The sequence below is a fragment of the Podarcis liolepis genome, assembly GCF_965112155.1.
Source record: "Podarcis liolepis genome assembly, chromosome: 9".
NCBI lineage: Eukaryota > Metazoa > Chordata > Lepidosauria > Squamata > Lacertidae > Podarcis > Podarcis liolepis.
In genome coordinates this window covers 28,584,621-28,610,710 of record NC_139564.1, presented here as the reverse complement: position 1 = coordinate 28,610,710, position 26,090 = coordinate 28,584,621, and positions in this window count along the sequence as shown.

The following is a 26,090-nucleotide window of genomic DNA, read 5'->3' as shown; positions in this document are numbered from 1 at the left end:
CAAAGCCCTAAAATTAGGGAGAGGTGGGTGGGTGTTCTGAATGCACAAGCCAAAAGAGGAAGCTCTGGGTCACGTGCATGGGTATATATAGGTCCCTCAATCCGTTTGGACTGCGCCCCACTGGTCAGATTGAACCCAACATCGAGGGACCTACCAATCAGGTAGGCAAACCAATCCAACCCACCCACAACACAGGAGGTCAGTCTCCAGGTCTCACTGCAACACATGCCTTCTTTTAGGGAGAACACGATTTCTGTACTGAAAGTAGCCACAATGGATAAATAAGAGAGGTAAGATCTGTACTGACGTATTCCTCCGAAATAAAAGAAAACTAGCATTGGCCTGACATTTCAGAGAGACTTCATCCTTGGCTCTTATTGTACACAAACACAATAGAATTTAAATATCCAAGATTTTGGTTCAGTGTATTACCAACTAGATTGTATTTTTTTTCAGGGGGTGAGTTTTATTTAGTCTTAGGATAATCATGTTACAGATAAAGGATACCATGCTGGACGTGGTAGAAAGAATACCAATTTGATTGAAAGGTTAAGAGTCTAATAACCCTTCTTTGGTACAGACAAAACAAACACAACCCTTTCAAGATGCTCTCCCAGCAAATAAAAATAGCAACCTCTTAAATCTTATACGTAACTTGTCTATTTCTGCTTGAATATTATCTTCCTCTAAACATATTTCATGAAGTTTCTACCAAGCCAGAATATATTGAGATGCATTCTAGTCCTACCCAGAGTAAACCCACTGAAATTAATCAATGTGACTAACTTAGAAAGACACCATGCAGCTCTGTGGACTGATTTGATCTGCTGAGGCACAAAGCTACAGTGCCCTGACACCAAAAATAGAATCTTGTCTTTAAAAAGTGAAAATGTCCTTCTTTGCATTGTTGTTGTTTAGTCGTTTAGTCGTGTCTGACTCTTCGTGACCCCATGGACCAGAGAACGCCAGGCACTCCTGTCTTCCAAGCCTCCCACAGTTTGGTCAAACTCATGCTGGTAGCTTCAAGAACACTGTCCAACCATCTCATCCTCTGTTGTCCCCTTCTCCTTGTGCCCTCCATCTTTCCCAGCATCAGGGTCTTTTCCAGGGAGTCTTCTCTTCTCATGAGGTGGCCAAAGTATTGGAGCCTCAGCTTCACGATCTGTCCTTCGAGTGAGCACTCAGGGCTGATTTTCTTCAGAATGGCTAGGTTTGATCTTCTTGCAGCTCCTCCAGCACCATAATTTGAAAGCATCAATCCTTCGGTGATCAGCCTTCTTTGCATTACTTGACATATATTACCTTTTTTGTTAAAGTTGTGTAACTGCTCCTGACCTGGCTCTGCTATCAGCACATAGAATGTTTTGTTAAAAACTATTGCCAATTCTGCCTAGCTATTCCTAGTACCCTCCCACAATCCCTTTGGTCAGTCAAGATGGGACAGCTGAAGGAAGTGAGTATTTTTAGCCTAAATGAATTAGGATTCAGAAGAGAATTTTCAATTACTTAAAGGAACCCAGACAGAAAAAACTTATTCCCAATCTGGTGATAATGGGACAAGATGCAATAAATGCAAATAACAGGAAGTTAAGAGTGGGGTTAAATAGTCTCGAGAACTTCCTAATTAGGTTGAAAGCTCAGTGGAATAATAAACTAAAGAAATTATAGAAGAGAGGGACAGAGAAACTGACACTTGTTTTAGGGCAAGGAGTGAACTAAAATACCTTCTCCGGGTTACAGTGCTGGGTGGTTAGTATAAAAAGGGTCTTTTCCATGGTGGCTCTCTATTTATGGAATAACCTCCCAACCCCACAGAGAGGTTTGTCTGCCTTCAAGCACCAAGTGAAGACCTTATGTGCCTTATTCGGTGACAAGTGGTGAGGATTTTGTGGGCCTGTGGGTGTTGTTGGATTCACATGTGATATGGCATGTGTGAGAGGACATGTAAAGACTGGTATCCCGTAGGACAGTCTCTACTGTTGGCCCCTGAAGTGAAAAGGGAGAGAAATGCCTCAACTGCATTACCTCTGCCTGCTACCACTGTGCAACAATCCTCTTCTTTTGAAACTCCTTAAGTATATGATTGTGCAATTGGGAATGTAACGAGGTGAGAGAGACTGATGATGAGGGTGATGGGAAGAACCTCTTCTTGTCGTGCAGTGTTAGTTTCAACCACTCAGAAGGGAGGAGGCCACACTACTAGGAGCTTTAGCTCCTGTACAACAAATAAACGGTAGATTTTGGTCCCCTCCAACTCCCTGGGTGGTTCCCTTTGAAGAAAGAGTTGTTCTTTCTGGCAGCACATGGGCAATACCAGTGAAAGAGGAACACCAGCCAAATTTGAGACCCAGCTGCCAAGAACACAGATTTTTATTAGCGCTACGACCACATACTCCTTTACGTAATCACAGTTCCAATTCAGTTTAAATTTAAGAAAACACTTTGACCTCAGTGCCATTCTGTGGAGGACTTATCCCTTGAGGAACACCATTTTCTTCTGCTGAAATACACTTTCTGTGGGCATGTCACTGTGGCGATGTGACAATTGGGTTTTAAAATAATATAATAAAATAATAATAATAAAAAATTGCAAGCTAACTGATCATGTGAATGCTCTTGTTTAAAGTTTTCCACAAATCAACAAACTAAGCTATTTGGCACATCTAAGGCTATGTACATATTAGCAGCTTAAAACACAGTGAGTTCATCCCCACCATGACAATGCACTGCGTTTCAAATTGCATTTTTATACAGTGGTACCTCAGGTTAAATACTTAATTCGTTCCGGAGGTCCATTCTTAACCTGAAACTGTTCTTAACCTGAAGCAACACATCAGCTAATGGAGCCTCCTGCTGCCGCTGCGCTGCTGGAGCCCGATTTCTGTTCTCATCCTGAAGCAAAGTTCTTAACCTGAAGCACTATTTCTGGGTTAGCGGAGTGTGTAACCTGAAGCGTATGTAACCTGAAGTGTATGTAACCCGAGGTACCACTGTATTGCTGTAAACAAAAGAGAAAGGGCAGGGCTGTCTTCACCCAAAGCACATTTCCTGATTTGTTTCCATGTGCCTGCAACCCTCCCAAACTCCAACAAAACTGTCATCTGCACATGCAGGGGTGCCAACTTGAATAAAATATTGTGGGGGCCCAAGTAAGCCGGCCCTGCATAATCAATCACATGACACACTGCACACACAGCATTTGGATGGCAGTACCCATGAACTTTGGGGGGCTCCAGCCCCCTCAATATTTTATTTCAGGGGCCAAAACCCCTGCAGCCCCCAAAGGCTGGCTTCTATGTGCAAAGGTGCCTTCTCAAATATAAACACCTCAGCTTAACTGCAGCATTGCTTTTCAAACTGGATGGAAAAACGAGGGAAAACACATCAAATAGCAAGGAACTACAGGATACAAATGGTTTCTGGCTAACGCCCTGCGCACTCCACTTCAAACACCTGTGGTGATGGTGCACTGGAGCCAGAGGAAACGGTAAAGTGTACACACCCTAAAATAAATGAGGCCATTCAAATGAAAGTCAAAATACATCCTAGTATCACTCTGTAATAGCTTTACTACTTTGATCACCAGCTAAAATAGTCATCTGAAGCCAAATTTTGATAACAAATTTACCTATTATTCTGTCAAGGCCTGGAGCTCGATTTTCTCACAACTTCCAGGGGAAGGCATACCTTCTCAGGGTGGTGCCAGAAACAAGAGGTCATGCTGCTTTGTGCTTTGGTTAAGCGTGGGTAATGCTGTGGTCTAAACCACAGAAGGTCGGCGGTTTGAATCCCTGTGATAGGGTGAGCTACCATTGCTCGGTCCCAACTCCTATCAACCTTGCAGTTCGAAAGCATGCCAGTACAAGTAGATAAATAGATACCGCTGCAGTGGGAAGGTAAATGGTGTTTCCGTGCGCTGTGGCACTCGTCACAGTGTACTGTGTGCCAGAAGTGGTTTAGTCATGCTGGCCACATGACCTGGAAAGCTGTCTGTGGACAAACACCGGCTCCCTCGGCCTGAAAACGAGATGAGTGCCACAACCCCTTAGTCGCCTTTGACTGGACTTAACCGTCTAGGGGATCCTTTACCTTTAGCTTTTACTTATGCCATCAATCCATGTCCATTAGGGTCCCCTTGCCTGATAAACTTTTCCCCAACCTACCAGGTTCCAACCTCACATCTCATGAGATTCTGTCTTTTGATCTGCAGGCCACTACTCCTCAGTTCCCCGGGTCTAAGCTTCGGGTTAGTCTAGTTAGGATGCCTTTCGTGTTCCTCTCCGGGAGCCCAACCAGTGTTGGATTACAGCTGCAGCTTTGGAGAATGTAGTGAAGAGACCTAAGCCATCATCTTTTCTAAACCAGCTAATTGATTCATTAGGCCTCATTTCACAGGTTGTTTTTTCTTCTTTTTTTTCAAGCATCAGGATAAATTTATAAATGGATCATTAGTGCTTGTGGAATGTCAGAAACTGTAAGCCTGTTATTCATTGCAGGTATTGTCCATGACAATGTATTAAATGTGTCCTTGTTTTTAAAATGGTCAAGGTTTAATCTGTTCCTTGCTCTTGGTTTTAGTAGCATATTATTAGATCCTAATTGATCATTTAAAAACTTGACAGGTTTTTCAAGAATGTATTTAATACCCTCTTAGGAATGAATATTAGGTGCATTTGACCACAGATGACTGATTCAGTAATCTAATAACTGAGTTATTTTAATTCATAACCTCGATGCCTTATTGCTCTAGCCCCTGGAGTGTGAGGTTGGTTCCAATTTTTGCTTCAGTGTCGTAAACTTTCTCAAAATATTTTAAGAGATTCAGCTTACATGACTTTCTGAAGCGATTTTGGGTTTCAACATTAATTTCACATTTGCCTCCAACACTTTGAAAATATTAGCTGGTTCAAACATTAAGTCTGTGAGATGCAGGGCTTCTTAACAAAAAAAAATTGGTTTGTAGTAAAACAGCTACTTTGAGATCTTGTATAGAATGTCCTGGGAGATTGAAGTGTTCTCCTACAGGTTTCTCTGTTTTGTGATTCTTGAAGAAGTGTGCATGCACACGAAAGCTCATACCAAGAACTAACTTAGTTGGTCTTTAAGGTGCTACTGGAAGGATTTTTTTTATTTTGACTATGGCAGACCAACATGGCTACCTATCTGTAAAAAAAAATGGGTCATAGTTCTTTTGCCATTTTGGAGAAGGGCTGATTATATATTAACCTACAGTACAGGAGATGTGTGGAGTTCTTTGCTATTAAAAATAATTCAATGGAAGTGAAACTGCATGTAGCAGCAGCAACAGAAAGTTATGAAGCTCAGATGTTGAGCATCTACTTTGGATGCCAAAGGTTCCAGGTTTGCATGCTTAATTTCCAGCAGTTCCAGGTAGGGCTGGATGAACCTCCTGTCTGAAATCCTGCAGAGCATTAGACAGTTAGTGTAGACAAACAATACTGAGCTAGGTGGACGATTGACTCAGTATAAGGTGGTTTCCTACATTCCTAACAGGACATCCAGCAGGTACTAAGAAGAAAGGGGTCCATGACAGATAGAAACGTGTCTTTCTAAACCCAACCAGATTTAAATAGTGAGAGTTTTGTAATAATTTTAAGAGAAAATTTCAGACTAGGTGTAGTTGAGACCCTGAACACATTACTGAAGCTTAGGGGCACTGATGCAATATTTACCCTTCTTGGTAACAAATTTGCCTTCTATTTTTTTCATCCCTGTTTAAATTTCAAGATTTTGCCGTCTAGGAAAAAGTGTGAAACCTGTACAGCAGATGTGGCCAGATGTGTTTATGAATTTACCCTCTGCAGTACTCACAACATGCTAGCTGCTTAGCCACATAGGGGCTGATATTGTGCATTAACACGATTAATTTTCACACCCATTTTAGGGTTCTATTATCTACTTTGATCACTAGACTCTGGTTTTGCTTCATCTAGTTCTACATAAGACCCACTTTGAAGGCAATGGGTTCATGTCATTCAGGGATAGTTAGTTGTAGGGGCCTCCTTTATTCTGCTACAGAAAATCTATTTTGGTTTCTTACTGCACATTCCCCATTAAAATGCTATGCATTTCAATTAAAGACTATTTTAAAGGAAAGGAAACTGTAACAAATTTCAAACTGGAATTCCTCTAACATAGAAGTAGCCAATACGGTGCCCTCCAGATTTTGTTTGACTGTTGTCAGTAGTCAAAGATGATGGGAGCTGTAGTCCAAACACATTAGGAGGGCACCATATTGACTGTTGTTGTTGTTTAGTCGTTTAGTCGTGTCCGACTCTTCGTGACCCCATGGACCAGAGCACACCAGGCACTCCTGTCTTCCACTGCCTCCAGCAGTTTGGTCAAACTCATGCTGGTAGCTTCGAGAACATGGTTTTCCCAGTAGTGATGTATGGAAGTGAGAGCTGGACCATAAAGAAGGCTGATCGCCGAAGAATTGATGCTTTTGACTTATGGTGCAGAAGGAGACTCTTGAGAGTCCCATGGACTGCAAGAAGATCAAACCTATCTATTCTTAAGGAAATCAGCCCTGAGTGCTGACTGGAAGGACAGATCCTGAAGCTGAGGCTCCAATACTTTGGGCACCTCATGAGAAGAGAAGACTCCCTGGAAAAGACCCTGATGTTAGGAAAGATGGAGGGCACAAGGAGAAGGGGACAACAGAGGACCATATTGACTACTCCTGGTCTAACACTTAACTTATCCTGAAGTGAAGTATCTGGGATCTCACACTTAATGAAAAAAAAAATTCATACAGCAACTATCCAAAGTCTGATTTTTTAATTCCAATACAGGTTCTGGGGAAATTCTTACCAAAAACAACTGCACAGAAGAGCTCAAGCTTCTGCTCCACACTACCCTTTCAAATTCACCCCCCCCCCGTCCCTCAGGTCTTCAGTAGTCTTATTTCCCTGAGCTAAAACTGCTCATAATCTCCATCTGTACGTTTTAATGCCACGTGTCATGTGATGCATAAAATGCAAACGCTTTCTGGCAGTTCTATAAAGAAGTAAGTCACAAGTTAATGAGGTGAAGCATTCATTGTCTTTTAAGGGGGATACTGCTGTTGTACAACACTGGCGAGGTTGGGGGTCAACGTCTTGTTAATGGTAGCCATTAACCAAGTTAGAAGAGTCTTTGTTTACTTAAGATTGGTACTTAAAAGAGAGTCTGGCTGTTCTTCCAATCATGGTGAAACAGAAACACTGGAATGATGTACCTGTAAAAAAAAAAAATCAGCAGGGAACTATAGAGATTGTTTCAAACATTTATCTTTTGCTGTAACATTTATTTGAAAAACAGCTTCAGAAACAGGACACTTGTAGAGATGAACAAATATATTGATTTCACTGTCTCTCAGTCTTCCCAATCTGAAATTCAGTACTCCACAATTGCATGTTAATTTGCAGAAACCTCATGAAAATTCACCAGCATTTTAGTGTGAATTTCTTCTAATAAACACGTTTGTGTATGCAGTTTTGACCAACACAAATGTTTCGAAAACATGTTCCCCATAATACATGGCATTTTGGCATGTTATTTTCACTAATGTATTATTTTTTAATGCAGTTTCCCAATAGATATGTGTTCTTGTACATTTGCGTTGCAGAATTGCAAAATTGGGAGAAGTATGCCTTTCAAAGGATAGCTGTTTGGCTTGCATATTGCTTTGAGAAGTGTGAATTAGGTAGCTTTTCATTAAAATGTGAACAGAGCAGTATTTCTCCCCCTTCCCTAGACACATATTGCAAAAGTATCTCCTGTTTAACAGACCTAGCTGTCAAAATAAACATGAATAATTAGGCCTTTGTCACCATGTAGGTATTTAATTCTTAGCTAACAGAAACACATGCAGACTTCATCCTTCAGCATAGAATTCAAAGCATTCATGGTGGAAGAGAGCTGGCTGAAATATGTGCATGTTGTGTTTGGCTGATAAGTGCTTTTCATAATAACCATTCTTAAGATGTCATTAGTACTCCCTCTTTTGCACTAAAATAACATTTTGTTAATTTTATTGACATGGAATAGAACTTTCTTAAATCTCCTGTAATCAATTATATAACTGAACAGTTAAAATAATTCATGTAAAGTATGAAAGACCTTATCCTTGTCTTTGTTCTAATTTACATACAATTAATTCTGGACCATTTATTTATCTAGTCTGCTTCCTCCCCCTCCCCAACATCTCAGCTATAATAAATGAGCTCTCTTTCTTTTATTTGCAGAAGTGTTTCACAATCTGATTTCTATAGCCACAAAGTGACAAAGCACAAAGTGATGTGTTGATTTAGTGGACCTGTAATTGTATGCTAAACTCATAATCTCTGGTGCTGTTTCGTGACAGTGCCCTGAATTTTATTTCTTAATAATGATGAAAAATCAGCTGGAATTACTTGATTGAATTCCTTTCTTGGAGTGACACTAATTGAATCCGACTTCCTTCTGACACTGACTATTCATTAGAGTCTATTAATTACACATCTGCTTGTGTGAAAACTGTGTGCCTAAAACTCACCTTCTTGAATATATATATAGTGCTAGCCATTGTAAATCTTAGCCTTGCTATTCAGCAAATCAATCAAGGGAACATGAGCACAACTTTTCACAGAGCCTTATCATAGAATTCAAGGGTTGCATCAACTGAAATTACAGACCCCTTGGTCTAATTTATCTTCCACATAAATTGGTAGAAAGTATTATAGATACTTAAATATGTAGGTCTTGAGGAGAGAAAATCAATAATGTTTTTAACAAAGGAAAGGCTCACTACCCAAATTCTTTGAGAGAATCAACAAAGATGAAGATAGATATTATATACCTGAAGTTCAATCCTACCAGATCATGCCTATGCTTATTTACTCAGAAGTAGACCCCACTGAATTTGATGGGTTTTAGTTCCAGGCAAGTAAGTGTGCATCTGACTGCAGCCTTAGGCTCCCCCAAAGATTTATATAAACACCTTTAGTAAATGCACCATAGTGGCATCCATCCATTTCTCTCTCCTCTAAAAATGTCCTAGAAATGATGCTACATCATTACATAGCATTTCTCCTATTGGGTCTTTAAGAAGAGAAGACAACACCCTCCACTACCTCATATAAAATAACAGTAACACCCACCCTCCATAAATTAATGAATTACAGAGAATTCCAAATATTATTACAATCTTCAGGGACTGCATTTGCCCAAGCCTTGAAACCGGTGAAACACTCCATGCCATATGCAGCACTCTGGGTCGAGTTTGACCCCCATTGTCAAAATTACCAAATAGTGCCTCCTTGTGATTCCAGTTGGGTTGTCAGCCTGCAGCAGAGAACATGCTCCTACACAAGTGATCTTGTGGAGCAACCTGAACTTTCCTGACAGGCCTCGTATTTCATGTTTTGACAGAATGTATTGTTATCCTACCAATTTATTGTTTATATTCTTAGATTGCCCTTCTGCCAGATTTCTCAAGGACGGTACAAAAATAATACAATAATGTAGTACAACATAAAATCAACAGGGCAATCATTAGTTTATCTCAGTTCCGTTAAAAAATAAGAGCTGTAGAGAAGGCACAGTCAATAATTTTTTCAGTCCCCAAAAGCCAGACAAAACATGTATTTCTAACAAACTCATTGACCTACATTTGTAGAGTCACAGTTAGGGTGTATTCTCACTTGAATTTTGATTACTTAGTTATGTATGTGCATGGTATCAATTCTGAACAGCAGTTTACCGAAGTAGTCTCATATATCTGAGGATTTGCGTGTCGAGGTCCCCAAGACACCCCAAATAACTCACACATCACACGTAATTTTTGTTTAAGGTTTTTGGCATAAATTTTGGCCACAACTTTATTAAAATACAAAAAATGTGAGTGGTTGCTTAGGCATTGGTTGCAACTATCTGCTCCCAGTGGGGACAGACTGACATTTCGCAAGCCTGCGGAAGTCAGAAAAGGGGAATACATTTTGGGGATAGCGACGGAGCAGGGAACCTGCCCTCAGCCATCCCCAAATGCAACCAGGGGCTCTTGCATGGCCCTAGCCCCTTGACAGGGTTCTGACAAAAGCAATGGTGAGCCCCTGTATTCCTTTAATGGAATCCCTTGCAGCAGCAGCATTAGAGGGGCAGGCACAGCCAATCCATGCCCCTCAACCAACCAAACCAAAAACCAATGCCTAACCGCAACCTTACAAGTTGTGACGATTTGCTACTCAGTAGGCAAAAACCAAATGGCCCCAGCCAATCAGCCAGATGGACAAAATTCCCACTGGGCCCCTGCCCCAAAGCAGACAACCCCATGACAGGCATAGCAAGGTCAATGCGAACACCCTAAATATATGGGGGGGACGGACAGGCAATCCGATGCACGGAGCGAAAAGAGGAGGAGTTTTTAAAAATGAAATAAAAGAGATGGGTTTCTAATTCATCCTGCATTATTCACACTTGATGGAGTGTGCATGCATTTTGTCCTGGGTTAGGTCGGCCCAAATACAAAAATGGGCACTAGTTGTTAAAGGTGCTAGTCCTTAAGCACAGCTAAGCCAGAAGCCCTTTCCAGAGCTGCACACATTTATTTCAGCAAGAGGAAGAACCAGTGCAGTGCATTAAACATAATTCCAGGTTTGGGATGCTAAGATCCAGGTTCAACTGGCCACTTAGCCATGAAGCTCTCACTGGATGAACCTTGGGTCAAGGATCTCAGCTTAACTTCCCGCATGTGATCGTGAGTGAGGAATTGTGGAGACTGAATCATGTACGCTGTCCTTATTTCATTGGATGAAAAACAGGATAAATGCTATATAAATAAAGCATTCATTTTTAAACTTCTTTTTCATCCTCTCCAGTCATGTGTGTGCAAGGTGATCTATAATGGTTTCTGCATAAACGCTGGAAATGTTTTGTGTTTCCCTTCAGGCAATCTGCTAAATGACTTTTAAAGGTCCCCAGAGTTTAATCCTAGACTGGTATATATAAAGAGTGTCTTTCTTGCACCACTAATTAACAACAACTGGACCCCACATAGCTGGGCTTCAGAGGAAAGTCTTCCAGAGTAGAAGGTCTCAGCATGCAATTCTAGCTTTAGTTAAATATATATATTCTGCCACCAGCAAAAGTTCTGGGTGCAGCTGTATTCAAGAAAGCTACACCAAAGCAGGATCTCAAGCAAATGCTTGGAGTAAATCTCATTAAACTTAAGGGAACTTTCTTCTTAATAAATATGCTTAGAATTGTGCAGCTCATGACTTAATACACGAAGTAGCTTCAGATTTAAAGTGATTTTGATATGATGGTTTACAGTTGTTGTAAAACAAGATATAGGAACTTACATAGGCTGCCTCAGAGAACACAATGGAGGCCAGACTTAGTTGTACTATATTTACCTATAAATATTCTCAGGGGTAGTTTGTCTATTGGGGGGGGGGGCATTATTCCCCACCAAGATGAAACAGTTTCACAGCCAGCTGTTTAGCATTGGTCACTGCCTTATAAGAACAATGTTCTCATCAGTGCAATTGCACATCACTATCTCTCATCCCACAGACACCAAAGCAAGTCATGATAACCTTGAACACTCTTCCAACAGTTTGTAGGCGTGAACATTAATGATGTCAATCCATTATCTCACCATGAGGTCTGACAAGCAGACAGAGAAAGTGATAGCTTTGGAACTGGGATTTAACTGCTTATGGTTGGAAATTGTCTTCAAGCTGCTATAGTATGAGAAAGAAAGGACTACTACAATTAAAACTATCAGGAGAAAGAATTATTTTCTATCAGCATATACACAGATAGATCAAGTCTGTGTTGCCCCAAGCCACATTCTCAGTTGCAATTCCAAAATGAATGGTTACATCTTAACATCCCATTCAAATAATTAATTAAAGCCATACAACACTTGCATATGAAAAATCAATTACACATCTACTATAGACCTTTGGAATGTGAATTTAACATGTGCCGTTCTAAGTGTGTTTACTCTTAAGTCAGTCCATTGGGGTCATTCAGTTTCTACTAACAGTGTTTAGAATTGCAGTCTCAAACTAGCAACTTCTCACTGGTCACTTTTCACATCGCTTGAAGTCAATAGGCCAAAGCAAGCTTAAGAGGTTCATAGATCACAGTCTAAGTAGGTGGAGTTCCTCATATTTCATAAGTTCCAGTTTCTATTAATCTATGCGACTTTCAAAGTGAATAGATTTATTACTATATCTGCATTTCTTTGTTTTCAGATTGGTCTTCAAAATGCAGTTTGGGTGTGATCCAAAACCCAAATGATACCGTGCTTTCCTATTTACTTCTGAGATGAAGAGAATACTTTGTGCATGTATTTTGCACGCTGAACATTTCCATTTTATAGACAATCCAACACACTGCTAGGATACTTAAGTCCCACTGAAATCAAAGGCTAGGTCATGGAGGGCTGGTGTCACTTTCTAGTTGATCAGCCTTATAATAACAAGAAAATATATTTTCTAGGAAGGGAAGAGGAGAATATGATGATATAGAAAGATGTAAAACAGTGCTTTTTCACATTAGTTCACAATTTTATCTCTGTTTAATTCAACCTAGAATTTGTTTTATATCCCAGTTTTGAGTTCTTAAAAATTGTGTGTGTGTTTTGCATGCAATCTTTTCTCATTGCTGTTGCTGGATAAACACCACTTTTATGTCTCCCCCACTCCCCACAACAATTCACTTGTTTAATACACATTTAATTTAATTATTTCCTTCTGAGGTAAAAGGATCACAGTTCTCTTCTTTCCCTTTCTTTCTGGCAGAAGGCTGGCAGAAAGTCCACACGCAAAAATATGTTAGAAGACATCTGGGGATGTTGTTAAACAGTGATTTTGATATATTACATTGTTAAGATGATGGAAGAGAGACATAGATCAATCCTGGATTTTAAGGTTTTTTAAACGACTTTGACCTTAACCCATATATTTCTTACTAAATGTATAAATGAGGAGTTAGGTTTTATTGTTTGTTAACGGTAAAAAATACACATGGCCCTGGACACATATTTTATAGTCCTTCTCCCCTACTATTGTATTTCACATCTCAACAGCAGCAGAGGCACCTGATTTTCTGGCCTCTGGGCTAAACAGCATTTGCATTTTTTAAAAGTCCTTATTTCAGGTCTATATACTTGGTTCAAACCATTTTTAAAGTAAGCTACTACTCTACATCTCAACACACAAGTATTCCCCACCCCCACCCGGCACAGTCAAAGCCTGGATTATTGCAGTCTTCAGGCAAAGGCCCAGAATTTGTAAGTTATTTGGCTGAAGAGTCTGACCCCTTCACTGGTCCTCAAGCTCTAAGTCAGAAGGTGGCAACCTCAGGCAGCTATTGAGGGGCCACTGTTTTTCCATGCCACTTTACATGAAATTAATTTGTCTTAAACAAAGAAAGAGGCACTGTACACTATCTCATTACTATCTAATTCTGACAATTTTTGCCCCTCTATCTGTGTTGATTATTATGGGAAACTGTCGTGGATTTACTTTGAAACGGAGTCTCTGTGATCCTTGTGGTCAATGATTCAGTGGGTTGGCTCCTACATATTTTTGTTGGGCCACTGCCATGGCAGAGAGTAGGGGGAGAGAATCACCTTTCCCTTACAGTATCTCAAGGAAATGGAGAATGAAATAGTAGCAAACACACATTGTCTGATCAGTGTTCTTTATGGTTTATAAATCAAAATAACATCTTTTTGTCTTACTCTGTAAGGTTTACTGGCTTTTGCCAACGTTGCATACCTTTTTTCAAAGCAGAATCAGCAAGGCCAGATGTCTGGAAATGTGGACAATGCTTTGTGGATATCAAACACAGAATTGGAATTATTGTTAGTCTTCATCAAAAAACTAGATTAGAAAAGATACTGATGGAGAGGTCAAAAAGGAAACATCAGCAGGCTTTTCTTGCTAAGAAGGTCCAAAACATCTGTATTCAGATAGGGTTGCCATATTTCAAAAAGTAAAAACCAGGACACCCCAAAAGTTGTCGCACCTTTTTTTAGGAAGACCCCTAAGCTTCCCCTCCTCCCCAAAACGCCAAAACGATTGACTTGCCTAAGATCCAGGACAAAATGCTGCCTTTCAGAAATTCCCCCTGGAAATTGCATGTCAACCCTACATTCAGATTCTAATCAACCTAGTCATTTTCTGTAAATTTAAAATAGTGGTCATAGTTTGGAGTTTCATTTTTTAAAGTAATCTACCAAGCTTTATTCAGATAGCTTATGTCAATAACACTTAACCAATGAAAATCCCCATTAACATAGAAAACATTGCACAATGTTGCATACTATTGAAAATTTTAAATACCCCATAGGCACTTGACCTTGACCACTGGATAGGTGGATGCATGGAGTGGAAATGAAGTCATGTGACTGTCCCAAACCTTTTCCAGGTGCACACAGGAAAGTGAGATCTCGTGTCACCATCCCAATGGCATCATGAGCAAAAGTTATTCATGAATGCGCAACAAAAAAGGAAGGCTGGAGGAGTCCACTGCCTAATCAGAGAGCTGTCAATTGTCAGGGGAGCTTTGCAAAGAAGAGCAGACCCTTCTCTTCTAGCACTCACATGAGAAATTCACACAAACATTTGGATGTTACTTCTCTTTAAAGGAGAATCTGTACTTCTGTAGTCTTCTGGATTTAACTCCCCTCTCTGTGTAATCTTAAAAAGATTTCAAAAGGATTGTGGACTCAAAGCATATTTGTTAAACTGAAGCAATCATTTATATCAAGTTGACCTGTGGCTGAGAGAAACAAAATAAGAGAACTGGTTCAGTGTTAGCAAAGGGGAGAGCCTGTAGGGTTTGTGGTCAGTAGCATCACCAACGCTTGTTTATGTCTAAAATGTAATATATGAACCAGCAACAGAATTCTGGCCTATAAACAGCTCCGTATACAGAATTCAAGTCAACACTCACACATCTGACCAAAGGTGAAATAATATGTTTTGGCTTATGTACAGGTTATATAGAGGCACGAGTGATACCTGCATCTATAAATGTAAAAGTCCAAATTGGTCCTATGAGTGTCAACTTCCTGCATCCCTGGTTGGATATTGTAAGACCCACCTGTGTTGACTGACAGGATCAGGGCAATCAAAAGTATCCTACAGAAGTATCCCTGTGGAGTTCAGAAACAGGTCTTCCAATCCCTGTGGTTAGAATCATCTGCAAATGCCCTCAGGGAAGCAATGGTTTTAGTATTTTGCTCCTATTACTTTTCAACTGTTGACACAGAGCTAAACTCAGCATGTTGAAGGTGTTTCCATGTGTCACTTCTAATAGGATACAGGTGTCATGCGATCTGAGATTATTTCAAAACTGATTTTGCTTGAGTTAAGGTGCCAATTACTCCACAAGAAGCAGGTGTCCATTTTAGCCCTTCTGAAATATGTGATTTTACAGTGAACAGTACAGGCTCTATTGGGAAATAGAAATTATAAATTACACATTTTTTTCCTTCTACAAAGGATATTCTACAAAAATATTTTAAAAATCTTTCTCCAGTGCACCTGCACAAAGAAAATCATTGTCACTGCACAGGGAAAAAATTGTGAACTTGTGGCCTTCCAGGTGTTGTAGAACTAAAATTCCCATAACTCCCGATCCTTGACAATGCTGGCTGCGGCTGATGGGACTTAGAGTCCAACAACTTCTGCATTACCACAGGTTCCACATCCCTTGCACAGAGGTAAGGTGAAATCCCTTACATAGAGCCATCAATTTCAACTCCACAATGTGGATACTACTAGATTTCCATGTTACATACTTTGTTCTTCTTGTTCTGAAGAAAACTTGATTGTCTTTAAAATACCCACTTCCAAATTGTTCCCGCAGTTTCCCACTTCCCTTAACATAAAAAGAGACCAGACCTTTGATAAGTTAAGAATGGTTTACTTACAAACACTTCAAAGGTCAGATTCATGTGCTTTTCCATACAGCAGCAAGGAAAGACAGGCAGTGAGGTTCATGAATAGTAAATGTTTCTAAGTTATTCCTATAGAAACACAAAGATGGCATGAAGCCATGCGGCCTAAGCTTGGAGCATCCAGCTTAGACCTTCTTAGCAGGTAGGGTTCACATGGTCGAAATGAGAAAGCAAATAATTTGGTAACCCTTTCTCCCAATGTTAATGGCCTTAACCCCCTCATGCATTAATTAGAGTTAAGCATGTTAGTTTTATGAGGCTGATTTATCCCACAATGTAGAGAATGTAGGGGAAGAGTTGTAACTCATGGAGAAAGGTGCTAGCTCATCTGTTTTGCATGTAGGTGCCAGATTCAATCTCTAGCATCTCTATGTAGGAGTGAGAGAGACCCCTTTCTGGAACCCTGAAGTGTTCCTGCCAGTCAGTAGAAACAAGAGGGACCAGTGGCCTGATATGGTATTAAGGCAGCTTCCTTAGAATTCCCCTGTCAAACATACGAAAGGTGGAACAATGGACAAGTGGGATTCCGATGAAGGGAACGAGGCCACAAAGCATCCCCTTGCTCTTCAGGCAGTGTCTTTGCAGTTTAGGGAATCTTCCCAGTCATACCTGCAGATGCCACAGAAGACTGAACCTGAGTACCAGTTTATAAAGCAGATAATCTGCTACTGACTTGAGCCATTCTCCAAGAGTTCTAAACAACACACTGTCCTAGTCTTAAGGACAATGGTTCCTAGTTCCATAACTTCCAAGATTTCACAGCTGAAAACAGGGACACACATGTAGCACTCAGGTGTCGTACTGAGGATCACTACCCAACCCATACTCTCCAACAAATGGCTGAGGGTTTTCCTTTGAAGCCTGTACTCATTAACTATACTGTAGTCTCTACAGCACTGATTTAAGAGCCAAGAGGGGCATCCACTCTTTTGATTAGAGATATACTTGAAATATTTCATTGTTCTACAGCAGGTTAAAAAGAGAACTCAGCAGCTGAAGGTAAGTGAAATCACAGCCCTGTCTACTGCATTTCACCTTTGTGTCCTGCACATGCATTTGCCCAAATGTGCTCGACAGACGAGGCGGGTCCATTGTCCATTCAGGGATTTAACTTCTAGAAACGCTTTGGGGGAAAAGCTGAACCCAAGAGAATGACACTCGCCCACACTAACCAAATTTGAGCAAGGCAGCCTCAAAAACCCCCAAATGGGGACAAAATGGAGACAGTAGTTTACCTGGGACTGAATTCAGAAAATAAGGGTGGTTCTTGGTAAATAGGAATATTTGGAGGATATGCAGCTGAAATCCTAAAGCATGTGTTCAGGGCCCAAGGTATATTCAGGGATAATAACAAAAAAACTCAACAACTGCCCAAACCCAGATGGGGAGGATGGAGTGTCTGGGACCTGATTAGATCTTGTGTTACCACCATCTGAGCCTCTACTATATCATTGGAAGAATCCTCCTGTGATCTATGCCTGTTTGTTGCTTACATTAATACTTGGCAGGATATATATTTATCTTGCCTTTATCTCTAGAGGGATGAATAAATAAAGAAATGATGAAAATAGATTCATTTAAACATTTGGTATATTTCAGAGTAATTCAGCATGGACTACAACCTTTAAACAAATTGTATGTAGTTTTAAAAAATATATTCTAGACAATAAGGAACTTTACATATTAATAATTCAGTTCAGATGATTTCAAAACTCCCTGTTCCTAGGCAGTGATTCACAACTGTACTATAGTCCTGCCTAAAATACCCTGGTGAAAGAGAGATCATTAAACTTTTTTGGATTGGAGGTGCATATCTATTGAAAAATGCTAAGGATCAAGCCGGTTTCTGCTCATATGTCAACTAGATTAATGAGCTTGCCTATAGCAGAAAGGTGATTTATTACAAGTAGTAACTTGATCCAAGATATTTAAAAGGTGACAGAGCATTCTCAAGGGAAAGATGGATCCTAAGCCACAGCATCTTTAAAACTAGGTCAATCGGAGAACAGAAGATGGAAGGCTGGTGTATTGATTTCTTTAACTTTACCTGCTTTATCTACTTGTTCAGCTGCTATACTTCCTCCATTGGGGGGAAGATGCCCTTGATTGTTGAGGAAATGGCACATTATCACATCATCTTGCTAGCCTTCCATAGATTCCTAGAGTTCTTATTTATATGGGTGCAAATCCTTTTTGGAATATGATCTAAGCAGTGGCCTGTGGCAAATGATTACCAGATTTCTTTGCTACCAGCTTCTGTCCACAGAAAGATTGAACAAATAAAGTGTGCCACTTTATTGTTTAGCATGCCAAGTGTAAGAGGCAACCCACAATTCTGCAGATTAGCTCAAATGGCCAGCTTTGCCAATTAAGATCCTCTGCTGGTGGCAACAAGTTTGTCAGTGTTGCTGGCCCTGGGCAAAAGCATTTGCAATAATATCTTTTTCTTGCACTCAGCAAGCAGTTTCTTCAAAGTGGGGGTGGAGGTGCCCACAGCCTCAAATACAACAGCTGGCTCACTCAAGACATTTGGCAGCCCGAGGCATCAGCCTCACCTCCCACTAATTAAAATAGGGCCCAATCATTGAAATGACTATAAGCCACCTGTTCCTTTCAATGAATGCAGGTAAATCTCAGCTCTGTCTGAGAACCAAATTAGACAAGACACGAGCAAGTCACAGATTGGTCTCCTGATCCTTAAAACCGTCTAAAAAGCAGTCACAAGGGCCTGACTCAGTTACATCAGAATTGACGGCAGTGCCAAGAAAAAAGAAGGTAACTTAATTAAATAATAAATATATAGGAGATCAAATTGTGAGAGCACCCTATTGCCCTAAACAGTGCTCAGCCTGAGGCACTTGCTTCACCTTGCCTCGTCATAGGGCCACTCCAAAATGGAACCAGCCTTGTACATTTCATATCATTGTCCCTACAAGAAGGTGAACTGAAATCAATTATTTACACCAAACAGAAGAAGAGAAATTTCCTTTCATATGCAATTTTTTGTTATTTTAATGCACATTTTACATTTGTACACATTACATGGCTGGAGAATTGCACTGCAAATATATTTGGAAGGCTGGCCATATTTCAGTTTGCATATTGTTCTGGAAAGTGAAAATTAGAGGGGCTCACCTTTAAATGTTCTGAACTGAATCAAATTTCTCCTCCATCACGAGGCCCAAAAGATCCAGCTGCTTGCTTCACATGTGATAGCACACTGTGCAGCACAGTTCAGGAAGAGTGGAATTGTACACCCCAGCTACATTTTTAGTTAATTCGTTCTCTTTGAAAGCAGTGGAAAATGAGACAAAATCTAAATACTCTGGTTTAACTGTTGTGGCCTGAGCCATTAGTCAGTCATAGTTCCAGCAATCACAAAAGTTTCTTGGATTCCTCCCCAAACAGCAAGCTCTGGACACCCAGCAGCTAAGAGCAATAATAAATCTCTTTGAAGACTTATCTGCTGTCATATTTTTGCTACGTTCCAAAAAGGCTGAAATATTTTCATCATTCAGCTCCATTTATCAAACATCACCATCCCTAGCCCAGTTCCAAAATAGTTTCAGATGTGAGTAATATTTTGATGACACCCAATATCAGATGGGCGTTTAATGTGTGTCAAGAACAAAGACATCCCTTTGACATTTGAAAGCACTACTATTCCTTCAGGCAAATAAATCTGCAACTCATTTTACCAAATTTTCACTCAGATGCTAATGTACCTCAAGAAATAATGGGCAAAATGCAGTCACTGAGGGCTCAGGATCTGAAGGGGTCTTGTGGGTTTTATATATAATATGTTTTTTAAAAGATCCGCAGAAATAAAGTCTGGCTGTTGAAAGTGGCATGTGGGAAATGAAGGGGAGGAGAGAGAGAGAGAGAGAGAGACCTATCGTGCTTTTGTGCTATAAAAACTGTGTTGCCTCTGGGTATTTGCATTGCTTCAAATGACAATTTTGTTATGCAAAAGTAAGTTTTGACTTTGAATTGGCACCACACACTCTAGAAAAACTGAGCACATGAATTTTCTACTTCTGTTTAGGCTAAAAATTGATCTAAAACATGGGTGGCCAATCTATAGAATGGACAGGATCTGCCCTACCATTAGGAATAATGAGGCAGCTGCTTCAGGAGGCATGTACTAGGGGTGCAGAATAGCAGTGAGATGTTGGAGGACAAAATTGCGTGCCCCATGGGGCCTATCTCTGCATGCCCTAAGCTAACCTTCTGCCCTCAAGTGTGGTGTGGGACACTGTAAGATTCAAGTCTCAGACTGGTCAGGTTCTGAGGATGTCACAGGCGTTGGCTAACATTCTCTCTAAGATTTATCGCCATATATTTTCCTAACATAAGACTGCCTGTTATTCTGGAAAGAATCAAAATATAGCACAATTCTTTGTCAGCATGTGGGACGCAGATTAAACAGAAGTACCTTCTCCTGTTTAATGAAAACAAACAACTCAGGAGTGCTCCCACACAAAGCTGATTATAGGATCAGGAGCTAAGTGTGCAGCAACCTCATTGAGAGAATGTGAGAACTTTCCTAGCGACTGCTCTTCAAGCAAAGAATAAGCCCCATCAGTAGAGAGGAAGCAGGATTATTTTTTTTTAAAAAATTGAAAAACAAACCAGCTTGATTCCACCACCACCACCCCCTCTTGCCTGCAGAGCTATTACATTCTGATTTTATTTTCAAATTATCCTCCCCCAAAGAAGCCTCTATTGCTCAGCAACATTTCACCTTGTTTATTTTGGGGCTTTTGATATCCCTCACTTAATGAAAATGCAAAGCGTTGTTAGCCTTTGGTGACCAAAGAAAATAGCAATTCACAAAAAGATCTCCATATGCTGTAACCACCAAAGAAACAATTTGTCTCCTGCTTTGTTTGGAACAGTAAAGCAGACTTGATACTGTAACAAGACTGGCAGGTGGATGAAGAGTATGGTATAGCCAACATAAACAAATCTCAGCCTTCCTCCTATTCAAATCGCTGGCATTATTGCTCATGAGAGGAAATAATTAAAACTTTCTTTTCTTAAAGACCCCAAAGTCTGAAGGTTTGTTATTGGTGTATTTGAATGGCAAATCGCCAGAAACTGCAATGTAAACTATAGTGACTCCTGCTCCTATTTTATGTATTTATTTAAATCATTTCTATGTCACCTTTCCACTGCATCGGGCTTTTAAGGAGGGGCTCACAAGTCCATTAAAAACAACAACAACAAAATGTCACATGGGAAGGCAATGCATATAGTGGTACCTTGGGTTAAGTACTTAATTCGTTCTGGAGGTCCATTCTTAACCTGAAACGGTTCTTAACCTGAAGCACCACTTTACTAATGGGGCCACCTGCTGCCACTGTGCCGCTGGAGCACAATTTCTGTTCTCATCCTGAAGCAAAGTTCTTAACCCGAGGTACTATTTCTGAGTTAGCGGAGTTTGTAACCTGAAGCGTATGTAACCTGAAGCGTATGTAACCCGAGGTACCACTGTAACAACATTTGCCATATTGTTTTTAGCAGTTCAGGACTTGGGCGTTAGGTTCTCTGAACTACCAAGGGAGAGAGAGAACTGTCATTTTCATGCAAAGCAGAGTAAAAGTCTGGAACAAGAAGTACCAATAAAAATAAAAATGGTTGGTTAAAATGATTTGGAAGGAAAGGCAATAATTGTGCTTTTCCATCTAGCATTGCGTCATTGGCATGAAAGTAAAACGGCACAGGGATGATTCTTAGTAAGCTTCTATTTAAGCTGCCATTTATCATTTTGATTGGGGTTTCTACAGGTGAAAGAGATCATTTTCCCAGCTCGTGTTGCTGAGTTTTGATGGCATGCACTTTCCTGTACGCTGCTGAAAGAGTCAAGCAAAGAGCCAAGTGGAAGAGCAGCAAGTCTGAATTCCAGCAGCCCCTGTGAAACCCTGCCACATATAACAGTTTGGTTCCTTTGGTTTCATGATCCTTCCTGATCCATGACTTACTGCGGTGGTTGAATAAAATAATATTTTTCAGGATCAGAAAGCTAGCTTTTCTCAAAAAAAGAAAGAAAGAGAGAGAGAGAGAGAGAGAGAGAGAGAGAGAGAGAGAGAGAGAGAGAGAGAATCCTAAATGTCAAGTGCTCCTTGTCCCAACTAAACCTAATAAAGTAAAAATAAAAAAATTCCTTCCAGTAGCACCTTAAAGACCAACTAAGTTCTTGGTATGAGCTTTCGTGTGCATGCACACGAAAGCTCATACCAAGAACTAACTTAGTTGGTCTTTAAGGTGCTACTGGAAGGAATTTTTTTATTTTGACTATGGCAGACCAACACGGCTACCTATCTGCAACTAATAAAGTAAGCAATGTAACTATTCCTTGCACTGCCATCTAGTCAAAACAGATTTGAAAACTGCTGCCCTTAGAGATCAACCAGCCAAGAGGTGAAGGGGAATCAATGGGTATGGCTGGACAGATCAGTCTTTTTCCCTTCTATCACTTTCACATGTTTTCATTCATAAACACATTCTGTCCTGTTTCTGCATCATGGAATGCATTGCAGAACTGGCAAATAATATTTATTCTGCACTTGTAATAAATTGATCTTTTGTACATCTTGGGGTGTACATCCCTGCCTATTGATATCAACATCCCTCCTTTTGGCAACTTTATCAAACGTTGCGTTTCTAAACATATTTTTCTCTCAAAATATGCATTTCCAAGTGTATGCTGTGCTAAAATATGCATTTGTTAACGCATTCTGGTACATTGTTTAAGCCAAGAAATGCACCACAAGATTCAGAAAAGTCCAAGACATTTAGTAGTTCCTAAAATTTGCTTTCCATGGAGAACTTGAAAATTGCTGTGTGTTTTGGTGGACCGCTTAATGATTTTTCTGCCTGTTGGAACAATTATAACATGCTGTGCTAGATGCTGAATGGCTTTTAACTGTATTTTTATTGTTTCTTTTATTTCTTGCACATTGTATTTTAAATTGTATTTCCATAGAATTCAAACTATAATACAATAAAATGCAACTTAAGAAATAAAGAAGCAACAAAAAATACAATTAAAAATCACTATGAATATTTCATGTGATAGATGTGCCATCTCCCATCTTTAACCACAAATCCATGGACCACCTGAATGAAGCTTGTGGACCACTGAAGCTCTGCAGGCCAGAGTTTGGGAATCACTGCTTTAGTGTAATACTAAGCCATGCCCATTTCTCTAGCTCATAGAACAGAAAATGGATGTTGTTGAACTGCAGTTCCCATCAGCCCCAACCAACATGGCCAGTAGTCTAGAATGAGAGGAGTTATGTCCAGAAACATCACGAGAGAGAGAGAGAGAGAGCGCGCAGAAAAATCAGCACTGTGAGTGCCAATCCAGCACTCCTGCCAGTGTGTCAGTCCCTCCCAGGAAGTAGCAGTGATGCTGCTGCTGAGAGGTCAGGTGTACTGTGGCTACTCTTCCTTCTGGCTGCTCCTGGCCAAACACAAAATATGAGGCAGCCAGTCTAGAGAGTCACAGGTGGGAAGTGTTGCAGGGGATTTTGGGGGGGAAATGTTGCAGGAAGGTTTCGTGGCAGAAGTGTGTATCTGCCATATTTTAACTGGGATTTCAAACTTTATGATGTTTTGGATCAGCCCTAATAAAAGAGAGAGAGAGGCAGAGAGATGGATAAATTGTTAGCAGCGTCACTGTGCTGGCAAAACCAGCCTCTGCATTTTTATTCAGTTAAAAATGTTAGATGAAAATGTCAGAATGCAAATGACAATAATTTTTCAAGGTGAAGTCAGAGAGACTTTGCTAATCAGGACAGATTCCTAGCTGTCGGGCCTTACGCAGTCTACATTTTCTGGATCCATCATTATCTCTTAGGGTATCTTGGCCCAGTGCCCAACAAATGATATAGTCAAGAGCTTCCAGCTAAAACAACACCCTCCACATCTTTATCTTCCCATCTATCAGAGGTTGGTGGAAGAGAGGTCTAATTTGTCACTCTATCCGTTGGGGGGGGGAGTTTGATAAATGGTTTAATTAGATTTTAGAAAAGAAAAGAAAAGAAAAGAAAAGAAAAGAAAAGAAAAGAAAAGAAAAGAAAAGAAAAGAAAAGAAAAGAAAGAAAGAGGAAGTTGACAACTTGGCAGTTGGAAAAACAATGTGCAAGAGAATTATTGGAAAATGAAAATATTGTTTTTCCAACAAGCATCGGAGGACACTCAACTGTAACACAGAAGCAAAAGTGATAATGAACAGGAAGAGTCCAAAGAGGCTGACTAGCAGTGCTAAATAAACACCCTTCAGTATGGGGTAGCAATTCTAAAGCAGACTCCCACAGTAATAATAGCACACAGAGTTATGGTGCCAAACTGCATGTTACATGAACGGTGTGTTTAAAATACAATGGTACCTCAGGTTACATACGCTTCAGGTTACATACGCTTCAGGTTACAGACGCCGCTAACCCAGAAATAGTGCTTCAGGTTAAGAACTTTGCTTCAGGATAAGAGCAGAAATTGTGCTCCAGTGGCGCAGCGGCAGGAGGAGGCCCCATTAGCTAAAGTGGTGCTTCAGGTTAAGAACAGTTTCAGGTTAAGAACGGACCTCCGGAACGAATTAAGTACTTAACCCGAGGTACGACTATAGTGTGTTTTAGGATTAGACAAGCCCCCTTTCAAAAGAATGAAGAAGCATCATCATGCCCACCCCCACCAAGGATCAATACTGTGACTTGGGAGAAAGAAATTAACATCCCACCTCACAGTTCTGTCCTGCTGAAAATTACCTTCAGAGCTATTATTGGCCCCAAGATGGCTATTTGCAAAAGTTGCATATTCAGAGGCAAACAGTCGCTTCCATGATGGTTTTCAGCTGGAAAGCACTACTGGGGGAAATAGTTAACCCCCTCCCCATGCTCTGCATCATATGAAGACCCTCCATAGCTGATTTTTTTAGCCAAAAAAGGGGGGGGAGTTGTGGCCTGTACTAAGCATGCTATTTTAAACATGTTCTTTATACATCATGCAGTATATTATGACAAAATTTAGTAATATATCTGACTATTCATTGGAATACCTCTTAAAGCCGTGGAATATTTACTCAGCATAATGCAACCACTCCGTTGAGATTAATGCATGACTGGAGATCTAGTCCCAAACTAACAAAATCAGTTTCACAAATATAAGACGGGGGATACTTGGCTTACAAGGAGTGCATGTGAAAAGGATCTAGCCCACAAGCTGAACATGAGCCAACAATGTGATGCAGCAGCAAAAAAAAGCTAATGCTATTCTAGGCTGCATCAATAGAAGGTCTTTTCTGAGTTGCAAGTTTCTTACTTCCCTCCAGATATTATTTCCTGAAGGTGACTGGAGGCAGAAATAAACTTTCAGCTTCCAGCAAAATCCTTTAGAGTGCAAGAGACAAATATTTTCCAATTACGCAGATTTCAAAACTCTGCATCTATCATATGTTAATATGAAGTGACATCCAGGACAGGGCATCTATCCTCACATCCCTTAGGAAATGTCTTTTTTGACAAGGCATTTGACATAGCATTTCTTGCACTAACTAACACAGCCTGTTTTGGCTTCCTGTCAGTGGAAACCTTTTGTACTTTAAACTGTGGCTTTGGGGGAAAGCAAAGCAAAACAAGACAATGTCAACAAAACAAAATTCCCAGATCCCAGTTGTGCAACACCTTCTCAATGCACGTGACTGTTAAAAGCTGTTTCTAGAATAGCTCAGCTGGTAGAGCAAAAGACTCTTAATTTCAGGGTCATGGGTTCAAGCCCCACATAGGGCAAAATATTTCTACATTGAAGAGGGTTGGACTAGATGATCCTAGTGGTCCCACCCAACTGTACAATTCACATACCCTCAGTACTAGAAGTCTTCCAAGCTAAACCCCTAGCACAGCTATTATACGGAGCTCAGATTTGGACTGGTAACCACCTTGGCACTTTGGAAGCTGTTCAATCAAAGTTCTTAAGGCAGATTTTTTCTGTACCACCCTGTATCCCAAATGCATCATTGCAACTGGAGGCAAGTCTCCCCTCAGTAGAAGTATGGATTTGGCAAATAACTTTTAATTTCTGGCTCAGCCTAAACTCAAATCCCCCCGGTTTATTATCCCTAGTA